This window comes from Pinus tabuliformis, chromosome 9 (genome assembly GCF_031772625.1).
Source record: "Pinus tabuliformis cultivar Carrire ecotype Pingquan chromosome 9, CPIR1, whole genome shotgun sequence".
Lineage (NCBI taxonomy): Eukaryota > Viridiplantae > Streptophyta > Pinopsida > Pinales > Pinaceae > Pinus > Pinus tabuliformis.
The window spans coordinates 1,386,334,487-1,386,347,361 of record NC_142307.1 but is presented as its reverse complement, the minus strand read 5'-3'; positions in this window follow the sequence as shown (position 1 = coordinate 1,386,347,361).

Below are 12,875 nucleotides of genomic sequence, written 5' to 3'. Positions count from 1 at the left end.
GACATTGTAGCCTTTTTGCATAAGTTGTCCAACTCATGAGATTATGTTTCAGACCGAGGACAAGGTAATCATCTGAGATATATTTCTTCTCCCCCTTCTTTGTTAGGATATTAACTCTTCCTTTTCCCATGACAGAGACTTTGCTATCAGTCCCTAATGTCACTTCAAATTTCACACTTTCATCTAGATTGGAAAACATTTCTATGTTTCCTGACATGTGGTTGCTACACCCTGAATCTAGATACCATATATCACTATGTTTTTCTTGTGCTACATTACAAGCTAAAAACATGCTATCATGGTTATGATTTTCTCTTGTGAAATTTACACTTGGTTTGTTACTAATGTCATATTGCTTCTTTCTACATTCATTTGCATAATGACCATACTTCTTATAGTAATGACATTGAACTTGAGATTTATCATACCTCTGACCTTATGCTTGATTTTGGCTTGGGCCTTGACTTGGATTTTGATTGCAGCCTCTTGCATTTGAGCTTGAAGGGCTGCTTCTTCCACCTCTGTGTGGGCTTCTTCCTCTTCCTCTAGCATATGATCTTCCTTTGCCTCGACCTTGACCAAATGATACTTGTGTCTTGAAGGCATGCTCCAATGAGGAGCTTGCTGCTCTATTCAATCTATTTTCATGAGAAATCAATGATGCATTAAGCTCATCCACTCAGAAATGTGGGAGATCCTTTGTCTCTTCTATGGCCACAACAATGGCCTTAAACCTTGCTGGAAAACTTCTCAAAACTTTCTCAACTATTCTTCTTTCCTCAAGTGTCTCACCATGAGACCTAATTTGAGTAACCAGCCCACTTACATGCATAAAAAATGAGTCTATATTCTCAAACTCTTTCATACTAAGTGTTTCAAAATATCTCCTCAACATTTGCAGCTTTGTTGTCTTGACTTTTGCCATGCCTTGGTAGGATATCTGGTGGGTGTCCCATGCTTGCTTGGACTTCGTTGCTGCTGCAACCCTTGAGAAAATACTTTCATGAATTTCTTTGAAAATATGAAACTGGGCTTTTGAATCCTTCTTCCTGATGTCCCTTAACAAATCTTTTTCTTGTTGAGATAAGGCATTGTATGTTGTTGCATTTGCTAGTTCTTGAAAACCATTCTCCACCAAATCCAAAATGTCTTGAGAAGAAAACAGGGCCTTCATTGTAATAGCCCAATAATCATAATTTTTTCCATTAAACTGAGGTATTTGAGGATTAGTCAAGCTTGTGCTTGATGTTTCCATTTCTGAGTGTAAAAAAAAACTTTCTACCTGCTGGTAAATATGCTAAAAACAATCTGCCCTCAAAACAATTCTTACTGCTAGTAAAAACACTTGTTTTTACACTAACAATATTTAACCCACTCTGATACCATGTTAGAAATATTTAGGAAATTTAATTTTCACAGAGGGGCAGAGAGTTAAGACTCTCGCGAAGCTACTTTCGTTGAGCTGATTTTGCGCAGCTACCTTCGCGCACCGCGGAGCTATTTGAGAGACTTAATGAATAATATTCACTCATGGAAAAAATAACAAAGTAGGTTTGGAGCAACACACTAAAACTTAGTATTGGGTTCTTAAACATGAAAATACATTTACATGAGACTGCGTCTCATTCACCAAGTAAAACAAAGTTTTTATGGTGATTTACACTTACGCGAAATAACACATAGTAAAACACAGTCACTGTTGTTTTTACGCACCCACCAAAATTTGCTCCACCATTTTCTCCCCAGATCTCTAACCTCTTACTCTCTGACCTCTTACAAAATGACTTTTTTGCATTCATATTTAACTCAACATATGATTTTAAATTTAATTCATGACAAAGCAAAGTAATTAGTATGACCAGTAATTAGCTTTAGGAACTGCCCAACGACCCATTTCACTATGGAGCTCGTGAGAGTTCGTTCTAATCTTGGCTATATTAATTTTCTTCTTTGAGCTAGTTAAAATAGAGAGATACTTTTGATATTCTAGGGTGGGGTTGATGACCTCCTTATAATATCTTAATTTTCTTTTAGCTGCTAAATCTTTCTCACACCACATTTTTTCTTTGAACTTAGAACAATATTTTTAATGTTATTAATGTTTTGCAATGCAACATTCTCATCAATCTCCCAATGGGTTAACCAGGCCCTGGTGTCTTTATACCAATATTGTTTGAGCCGTAGGTGGTTTTGGTTGGAATTTAAAGCTAGCCTAGGAAGTCTATGGTCTCCTATGTTATTGAGTTTGTGCTTGTACAATAGAAGCCTAGTCATAGCTAGGCTCTCAATAGCGGAAAGACCCACTTATATAAGGAGAATAGGATAGCGTGTGTTGCTTTTAATTTTGAGGTTATACATTATAAAACTCTTCTAGATTTGCTCAATATTTCTCCAAGATTCTCTAGAGATGCTACAACCCCAAACCTCACATCCATATAAGATAACCGGAGTGACTAAAGTTTCAAAGAGGAACTTCTTTTTATCCCACATTACGAGGTTTTTCGTTTTACAATTATTTTCAAGACCAAAATAAGCTTTCCATCCCCCATTAATACTTTTCTCAATGCTATAGTTCCAGTTGAGCTTGTGATGAATATCAATTCCTAGGTACTTGTAGGAAGACACTTCCTCCAAGTTACTATTGTCATACATAAATTAGCGTAAGTGTCCTTCTTGGATTTGATAATCATAACTTTTGTTTTGTGAGTGTTAACAATCATACCCATGGTAGAGCAGAAATCCTTAAGAAGTATAAGTTTCTTATCAAGATCAAATGGGCACCTTGCGAGAAGAACAATGTCGTCAGTGTAGAGAAGAAGGATGATGACTATCCCAGCTAAGATCGTGCCAGCGCATCCTGCTTCCTGTAAACAACCTTCTAGCTTGTCGATGTAAATGCCAAATAGGGTAGGGGAGAGGGAGAAACCTTGTTTAACTCCGATATTACACGTAATATCTTTCGACCAACCCTCATTTCTCTTTATCTTGGAAATTACATTCTTGTATAACCTTATAGCGGCAACTCTCAACTCAAAAGGAAACTTTATCTCTTCTAATCTATTCCAAAGGTTGTTTCTAGGAACCGTATCGAAAGCCTTTCTAAAGTACACAAAGCAACAAAAGAGATTGGATTTATCATTGGGACATTCCTCCACAATGATCCTAAGCATAACGAGGTGGTCTGTTGTTGAGTGTTGCTTTCTAAAACCCCCTTGGCCTTTAGCTTGCTTACCTTCACTTTCAAGCCATATGCTCAACTTCATTTCCAAAATAATACCATATAACTTGGCTAGGAGAGGACTGATCATAATTGTCCAATAATTAGAGGGGTTATTTGTATCCCCACTTTTAAAAATAGGGATAAAGAGGTTTGTGGAATAAATATAAAAAAAAATGTGTTATTTATTTACCATATCTCTAATTTATTTATATTTTTATTTGTTTACCATACCTCTGGTTTATTTATATTTTTATTTATTTACCAAACGTCTTTTTTGAGTGCTGTAAACCTCTTCATATTTTAAATTTATATTGTGTTTATACATAATAACAATTAGATTGATTTTTAAATAGAACTTGCATTAAATTAAAAATGTTAAACATTATATGTTAAATGTTTACGTGTTTACATTTACTTGTTTTTACTTGAGACCTACCTCATATCGGGGCAATAAATAATTTTATTGAATGTATAATTTTAATTAAAATTTATGTGTTTTTACTTGAGATCTACCCCATATCGCACTAATAAATAATTTTATTAAATGCATAATTTTAATTAAAATTGAATTTTCCTTGGTACTCTTCCTCTTGTCGCTAGCCTCAATGTTATTAATCTATAAAATAGATTCAATAAGATGGTTTAAACTAAAACATTTCCAATAAGAATGAGTCTCATAGTGAACAAATTTCCCACTAAAACACTTAGTGAGATTGTCATAAAATGAATTTAAGATATAATAATAATTGTTGATTTAGAAGGATGTGATTTCTCAAACTTCTTAGAAAAAATACAAAGTTAGCATTAGTTAATGCAAAACCTCTCAAAAATCTCAAAAAACTTAATTTTTGCAAAACAACAATTTTTAATAATCAATATTTGGTTAATGGCCAACTTTTTCATGTCATTATCAATAGCGAAACTTTGTTTTTTTAACAAAAAAGAGTAGTTTTGGTATTAAGTATGCACCGAGCCACAACAAATACATGAGGGATTACATTTCCAATTTGCAATATTGTCCCATAATCATATTGACCATAAACCCGTTACATGGAGAGACACCAGTACAAAAAGCTTACAAAACCACAAAAATACCGAAAGACGTCTATAGTGATCAACATTCTACATGCAACTTAATCATTTTCAGTTATTGGTATGTTAAGATCAATGTTCCACTTGCCTGGATCCTCGTGAAGTTGGTCTTGACGTGTAGGGGTATCTTTGTTGAGCTTGAGTTCCACTATTGTATCTCGGAGTGCATCCACCAAGCGTGAGATCTAATGTTGAAGAGCCATAATTTTATCAGTGCGTTCTACCACTGAGTGATACATTTGACAAAAAATATCTTGCAAGTCATAATTAATCCTCTGTAGGGCTTCATGGGAAGACAAATAGTGAGAGAAAGGGATTTCTATCGAAGAAGTCGCAAAATTGGAGTCAGAACTATGAGGATATGTAGATAGAGGCTATGAATGCTACAAATTTCATAAGAATATAAGCCAAACCTCCCCAAGGTGAATATAGAGAATAGGAAGACCACCAAAATTGGATGAGAAGAAGGGATTGTAGATTTGAACTTATTGAGTCTCCAATTTGGTGAGACCCCAATTATGTATTGCACAGTGTTGGGAATTCGGGCTTCCTTTTAAGTCATTAGAGAAAAAAATGTTGACTGATAGCCAAAAGACCCAGAATTGACACATTGCCTCTGAACAATAGGCTTCCTCAAAACCTCTAAGAAGGAAGGCCTTAATGTTGCTAGAGTGATGTGCAAGAGAGCCTAAATAATTTAAAAAAACTTGAATTGGAACCCAGAGCGATGTGATAGGAGCCTACTTTGATGGAGTTTCCATCTAGACCCTCTCAATTACAGTATGCCAAATAAAAAACTGGAAAGAAAAGGTTACCTTCATATAGAGCAGCCTGTGTTTGTCTAAGAACAACTAAGGAGGGGAGCCCACGCATTGCCAGAGTGGTTTGAGAACTAGAGAGCCCCTTTTGCCAAATTTCCCAAAAGCTAGAGTGTCGAGCCCATAATTGCACAATCCAAAGGATAAGTGACTGAAACCTAAAGTGGAGCTCTTCGCAAAGTTTCCTAAAAGATGAATGCATAGACACCACAGTGGATTATGAAGATAGGGTGGATACCAAATTACTAGGCTGCAAGGTTGGTGGATCTATCTAAGAAACATAATCAGTCATGAATGAGGGAGGACCCAGACATGAGTTGAATTTAGCACCAATTCTCTTATCCATACACACAATCCACATGAGTCTATCATTAAATTTTATTGTACAACTTCTGGAGAGAGTCATTGTTAGGTCCCTATAATAGTAGTGTATTCACTTATTATTATTGTCATTGTATCCCCTTATTGTTATTGTTGTGCCCATGTTTTCCCCATATTGTTATTATTGTGTCCCATAGAAGCCCACTATTGTTATTGTTGTGCCCTTATATTATTATTGTTATGTCGGCTTTGACTATATTGTGACCCCTTAGACTCCTATATATAGAAAGGAGGTATTGTCATTTGTATCATCCAAGAATTTTTCATTTGTGTAATGTAAAGGAGGTTTCCCCCTCGAAGAGGCTGATTTTGAAGTCATTGATCTATCTTTTCTTCTATTTTGTGAGCTGGTTGTATAGAAATTGGTATAGGAGCTTTGGATTCTAGGGTTTTGCTACTTCAAATAGGTCATCGTGGCATGTTCCTTATACCTTTTTTCTACGACATTTAAGATGCTAACATTAAAACCCATTTGAGCCGAAATCTTGATGAACCTCAAGTACGAATTTCAGATCTTGGCTTGCTATATTTTTGGAGATATGATCCAAGGAAGTTAGGGTTTTTGCAGGATCCCGAATTATATCTCAAACAGGTGACCTGGGGAAACTCGTCATAATTGTCTCTCTGAGAATCAGATTTAAATTTCGTAAAAAGGTACAGAAATAGGACAGAATGTAGTTTCTAGTATATCAATTTCGGGTTCAAAGGTCGAAACAATGATATGTGGTACTTTGTACAAGTTCTCTCTACAGAACCAATCTATAATCAGGCCATCATGGGATATTTGGAATAACTCTTTATTGGAGAATCCAATCTTTATTAGACTTGCAAGGTTGGAATGAGGACTCAGAGGGATACCACAGGATGAAAGTTTAGACCTCAAAGATTTGAAATTACAATGATACAATAGATTCACTATCAAGCTCCTACAAAAACAAAAAATGTGTGTACTCTTTTGAAAATTTTGCATAAGTTTGGTTTGAAAAATTAGTTTGAAGGAATTCAAAGGACATAGTGAAGCATAATTATCATTAACTAATGCCATGAAGAAAGAAAATGGAAACACCTAGTAAGAAACCCGAAATATCTAGTATGACTCATGAAGAAGAGGAAGAAATGCAACATGATATATCAAAATTATGAGACCAAGTGCAACAAATTTCACTCTCAAAAAAAGTAGTAGAAGCTAAGATGGATGGTTTAGAAGTAAACATTGAAGATTTTAAGAAAGGCATGGAAGGTTTGAAAGGAGGTTTGAAAAAATTGCTACAAGAAATGCTTCCTAATGGCGAGAAGGTAGTAGAGGAAACTCATGATGAGAACAAAAGAAATGTTAATAATGATTTCATAGACTCTAACATTGGATTTAAGACCCACCATGTTCCAAAGATAAATATGAAGAAGTTTGATGGCAAGGATCCCGTAACATGGATACTATAGATGGAGCGATATTTCGATCTCCATAATGTGAAAAACACACAAAAAGTACGCATTGCAACTTTATATTTGGAACCCAATCATTTTGTATGGTATCAATGGCTTTTCTCTCGTAAACATATTGTCACTTGGGCAATTTTTACGAAAGAAATGATACCACATGATGAGGATACAAAAAGAAACACCTTGTTTAGCCAATTGATAAATCTCAAACAAAAAGGTTCAATGGTGGAGCACATTGAGGACTTCCAAAAATTCAATATAAAGGTAAAGGATATTCCAGAGGAGCATAGGATTGATGTGTTCATATGGACATTAAAATATAACATCCAACATGAAGTTCGCCTTTGGGAACCTGATTCATTGGATAAGGCATCCAGGTTGGCAAGAAAAATTGAAAGCAAAATTATGGCAACAAGGAAGCATACCAATCACAACTATAAAGATGGAAGTGTTGTTGCACCTAGCCTTCCACAACCTATAAGGTTGACACCACAACAATTGGAAGAAAAAAGAGAAAAAAGGCTTTGTTATAGTTGTGATAGAAAATACAATAAAGGTCATAAGTGTGCTGAGAAGAAATTTGTTTACATAGATTGTGAAGAGGAACAAGAAAAGGAACAAGAAACATCAAAAGAAGAGGATACACACAGGAACAAAGCCTAGACAAAGAAGAAATGAATCCGACCATATCTTGTAATGCATTGTCTAGAATAACCACTCCTCAAACAATCAAGATAGAAGGACATATCAAGAAGAAAAAGGTAATAGTGTTGATTGATTCGGGAAGTACCCATAATTTTATTCATTTTAAGATAGCAAAGGAATTGAATTGTTTCCTATATCCGCCACCAGAGTGTCAAGTGATGGTTTCAAATGGAAGAACGATAAATTGCTCTGGAAAGTGCCATAATATCAAGCTATCCATGGGAGAGTATGTTTTGAATAGTCCAATGCTTTCCATTCCAATGGGTGATGCTGATGTTGTAATAGGAGCCCAATGGTACAATCTTTGGGTACGATAGCTTTTAATTTTCAAGAACTTTTCTTGAAATTTGTTTCAAATAGAAAGGAAGTTGAATTAAGGGGTATCGCAGGGAAACTGGGAAAGATAATTAGCTTTAACAGCATGACAAAGCTTCTAAAGAAAGAACAATGTGGCTTAATTGCATAATTATGTTCGCTAGAGGTTCCCACGTCGAAATCATATATTTCTCTAGATCCCCAAAAATTCTTGGACAATCATTCCAAGGTATGTGAGACTCCCAAAGGCCTCACACCTATTCGTGATCATGATCATGCTATTCATTTGATTCCAGCAAGTTTTCCTCCAAAAATCAGGCCTTACATATATCCATATGCCCAAAAGAGTGAAATTGAACATATGGTTGCAGAAATGCTAGAGGCTTGTATAATTCAACCTATTCAAAGTTCTTTCTCTTTTCCAGTAGTATTGGTGCACAAGAAGGAAGGATCATGGCACATGTGTTCGGATTATAGGGAGCTCAAAAAACTCACTATTAAAGATAAATTTCTCATTCCTGTCATTGATGAATTATTGGATGAATTGCATGGAGCAATTTACTTCGCCAAGTTGGACCTTCCTTCAAGATATTATCAAATTAGAATGAAGACTCAAGACATTCTGAAAACAACATTTAGAACTCATGAGGGTCATTATGAATTTTTGGTCATGCCTTTTGGCCTTACCAATGCACCTTCTAGATTTCAAGGTTTGATGAATTCCATTTTCAAACCCTTCCTTAGAAAAATTGTGTTAGTATTTTGATGATATACTAATCTACAACAAGTCTTGGAAGGATCATGTTCAACATGTTGATAGAGTGCTCAAACTATTGGACGAGAAACAATTATATGCAAAATCCTCCAAATATTTCTTTGGAGTACAAGAGGTGGAATATTTGGGTTATATTGTACCTCATGAAGGTATGAAGGTATACCCTAGCAAAATTAATGCCACTAAGGAATGGAAAATCTCCACATCCATAAATCATCTACAAGTATTTCTCGGGTTGACAGGGTATTATCGCAAGTTTATTAAGAATTATGGGAGAATAACAACACCTCTAACAACATTAATGAAGAAAGATGCATTTTCTTGGACTCTAGAAGCAATGAAATCCTTTGAACATCTTAAAGAGGCAATGTGCCAAGCACCATTCTTAGCTATGCCAGACTTCACAAAAACCTTTTATTGTGGAATGTGATGCCTCAGGAAATGGAATTGGTTTTTTTTTAATGTAAGAAGAAAGACCCATTTCTTTCGAAATTTGTCCAAACAAAGGAAAGTATTTACACAAAGCCATTTATGAGAATGAAATGTTGGCAATACTACATGCACTTAAGAAATGATGACCTTACCTAAGGGGTATACACTTCAAGGTAAAAACATATCATGATAGTCTTAAATACTTTTTAGAACAAAGATTATTTTCAGAAGAGCAACAAAAATGGGACACAAATATGTTGGGTTATGACTTTGAAAATGTTGTTGCAGATGCACTCTCAAGAAAGGATGAGGATGTGGAAGCATTTATTTGCGCCATTTATATTATCCAACCAGATTGGATAAATGAAGCAAGAGATGAGTAGAAGAATGACGAAGAAGTGTGGGCACTCATTCAAAAATTACAACAAGACCCCAGTACATCTAATACATTTAGCTGGAAAAATGATTCATTATGGTACAAAGATCACTTATACCTCTGTAAGAATTCCCAACTCAAACAAAATATTCTTATGGAATTGCACACCTCTCCCTTAGGAGGGCACTTAGGATTTTTAAAAGCTTACCAAAGGTTTAAGAAGGATTTTTTTTGGGATGGCCTTAAATATGATATTCAAAATTTTGTGGCAGAATGTTTGGTTTGCCAACAAAATAAAGTTGAAACAATTAAGACCACAGGTCTATTACAACCTTTATCGATTCCAATTCAACATTGGGGGGAGGTTTTAATGGATTTTATCACAGGTTTACCCAAGTCCGAAGGAAAGAGTGTCATCATGGTGGTAGTTGATAGACTTACCATGTATGCACACTTTTGTGCACTATCTCATCCCTTTAAATCTAGTATAGTTGCTACTACATTTATGGAAACAATCCAAAATCTACATGGAAACCCAAAGATTATTGTAAGCAATAGAGATCCCATTTTCACTGGAAATTTGTGGACAAATGATTTTCTTGTCTGAGTACTTAGTTAGCTTATAGTTCATCTTATCATCCTCAATCTGATGGGCAAACTAAGATAGTGAACAAATGTTTGGAAGCATATCTTCGTTGCTTTGTATCTGATAAAAAAACACAATGGGTCAATGGTTTCCTCTGGTTGAATGGTGATATAACACTTTTTTCCATACTGCAGCAAAAATGACCCCATTTATGGCACTTTACGGATATTATCCACCATCCATCACATCATATTTAAGAGAAAATTCTAAGGTTCAACCATTGGAAGATCACATCGAGCATCAACAACAACTTCTCCAACTCTTAAAGGATAACCTCACTTTGGCGCAAAATAGAATGAAACAACAGGCAAATCAACATCACGGCAAAAGAAGTTTTGATGTAGGTGATTAAGTATTTCCACGGCTACAACCATACAAACAAATGTCCCTCAAGCAATCTAAGAAGGATAATAAATTATCACCAAATTATTATGGTATGTACAAGGTGTTGCAAAAGATTGGTACTATGGCATACAAATTGGAGCTTCCTACAACTTCCCACATGCACCCAATTTTCGATCATTCATGCTTAAATAAGGTTATAGGTGACAATCTCCCAATTCAAACAATATTTCCAAAACTTGATGAAGAAGGAAAAGTCATATTGGAACCTGAAGCAGTCACAGAAACAAGAGCTCGACAACTACGAAATCGATCAATTTTAGAGTATCTCATTAAGTGGAAGAACTTACCCGCTGAAGATTCCACATCGGAGGATGAGAATTTTATACAGAAGCATCCATAACTACTTCAGCGTTGAGGACAACACTTTTCTGAAGGATAGGGGCATGTTAGGTCCCTATAATACTAGTGTATTCTTTTATATTATTGTCATTGTATCCCCTTTTTGTTATTGTTGTCCCCATATTGTTATTATTATGTCCCATAAAAGCCCACTATTGTTATTGTTGTGCCCTTACATTATTATTGTTATGTCAGATTTGACTATATTGTGACCCCTTAGACTCCTATATATAGAAAGGAGGTCTTGTCATTTGTATCATCCAAGAATTTCTCATTTGTGTAATTTAAAGGAGGTTTCCCCCTCGAACAGGTTGATTTTGAAGTCATTGATCTATCTTTTCTTCTATTTTGTGAGTTGGTGGCATAGCAGTCATCATGATTCTGAGCAGAGGTCAATTCCAAGGTCAGGGCAAATGAATATAGTAGTAACAAGAATGTAAGGTGAAGAGAGCAACATATGCATGGTGGTGGTTCTTATGTGATGCCATAACAAGGAAAATCCAAGATCGAACATGTAGCCAATACGTTAAGCCTTCAAGGAGTCTGATGAGGATATAAAGGGTGTCACATAGAAGGGGATGGGGAACAAATAAGGAATAAGGAGGGTGAGGGGGACCTAAGATAAATCCAAAGAAACAAATATTCAAATAAGGTGGGGGCCAAGGGGAGAACCATAAATTCAGGGACATTTAACCTTAGGGAATTGGGCAGGAACAACTAAAGTCATTGATTTCTAACTCGATCTCTTCCAGAGAATAATCCTTATTTCCTTGTAGATTGAAATCCATGTTGTTGATTCTAAGAATATGGTAGAACTCTTTAGAGTGGAAGGATACAAATTATCCTTTGATTCTATGAATGATCCAAGGGATCAGTTTAGTGCTCAAAATTCAAAGTGTTAAAAAATTCTTGAAATATGTACCAGTGCGTAGATCTCGGCGACCCGAATCCAACACAATGCATTTCACTCAAAACCGATATCGTATGTTCCTGATATCGTGTTCTGATCGAATTGCCAAACAACTAATTTTTTTGTAATTGGGTTGTAGCTATGCCCAGTCAGTAGTCTGTACGCTAACTAGGTAGGTGATTGCGAATTCGACTATACAATTTGGGCCAATGGTTGATTAACAAGTGTCTTTTTGTGATTGGCTCATGAATGGTGCAATTCTATTGGTTGTGGGTTTGTTGAAGTGGTCCAATAGTGGAGAGCCACGTCGACCAATGGTTGGCTGCCACGTGGCCTCTTGTTGGCATGCAAAAATTTGTTTGGGTTAGATGGGGCCTAATAGGAATTAAACTCAAAACCTCTACCCAAGCACCAAGAGTCTCAACCAACATTCCATGCATGTGTTACTTAACAATCTAAGGCCTCAATTTTGATTTAGGATTGCCACATTTTTCGTTTTGAAATTGGGTCGGGGCTAAGCACAAACCTTGGTCCCTGTGCCCACCTAATAATGGGGTGAGACCATCGTCTAGGGCTTAGCCCCAGCCCTATGGTTACAACCCACAAAACATGCACCATAGCAGAACTGTCCACGGGGTAAAGTATAGGGGCCAACCTCGGGCCATATGTGGCCTCACATGACCTCACTGCCTGAAAAAAGGAGTGTACCTTGAATAAAGCCCTCAGCACAGATTTTGGCACCAACCTCAGGTTCCGCGGGGTTCATATGACCATGTGTTAATTCGTTAGGGGTCAGCCGACAGGGGCGGGCAGTTAGCCCGAGCCCATAGGCATGTGCCCCCATACGACCTCAAATTTTAGAAACTAGGCATTAGTGAACAATTTAACTATCTGAAAATTTCACCCATTGGGCGAGATTGTAGGCCAGGTTTACACTCCAGTTTCGGGTTTGGGGCTCTCAAGCTAGGTTTGGGTCGAATTGGAGGATGGTTAGCTATGGGAAATTGGGAAAAACTTGTAA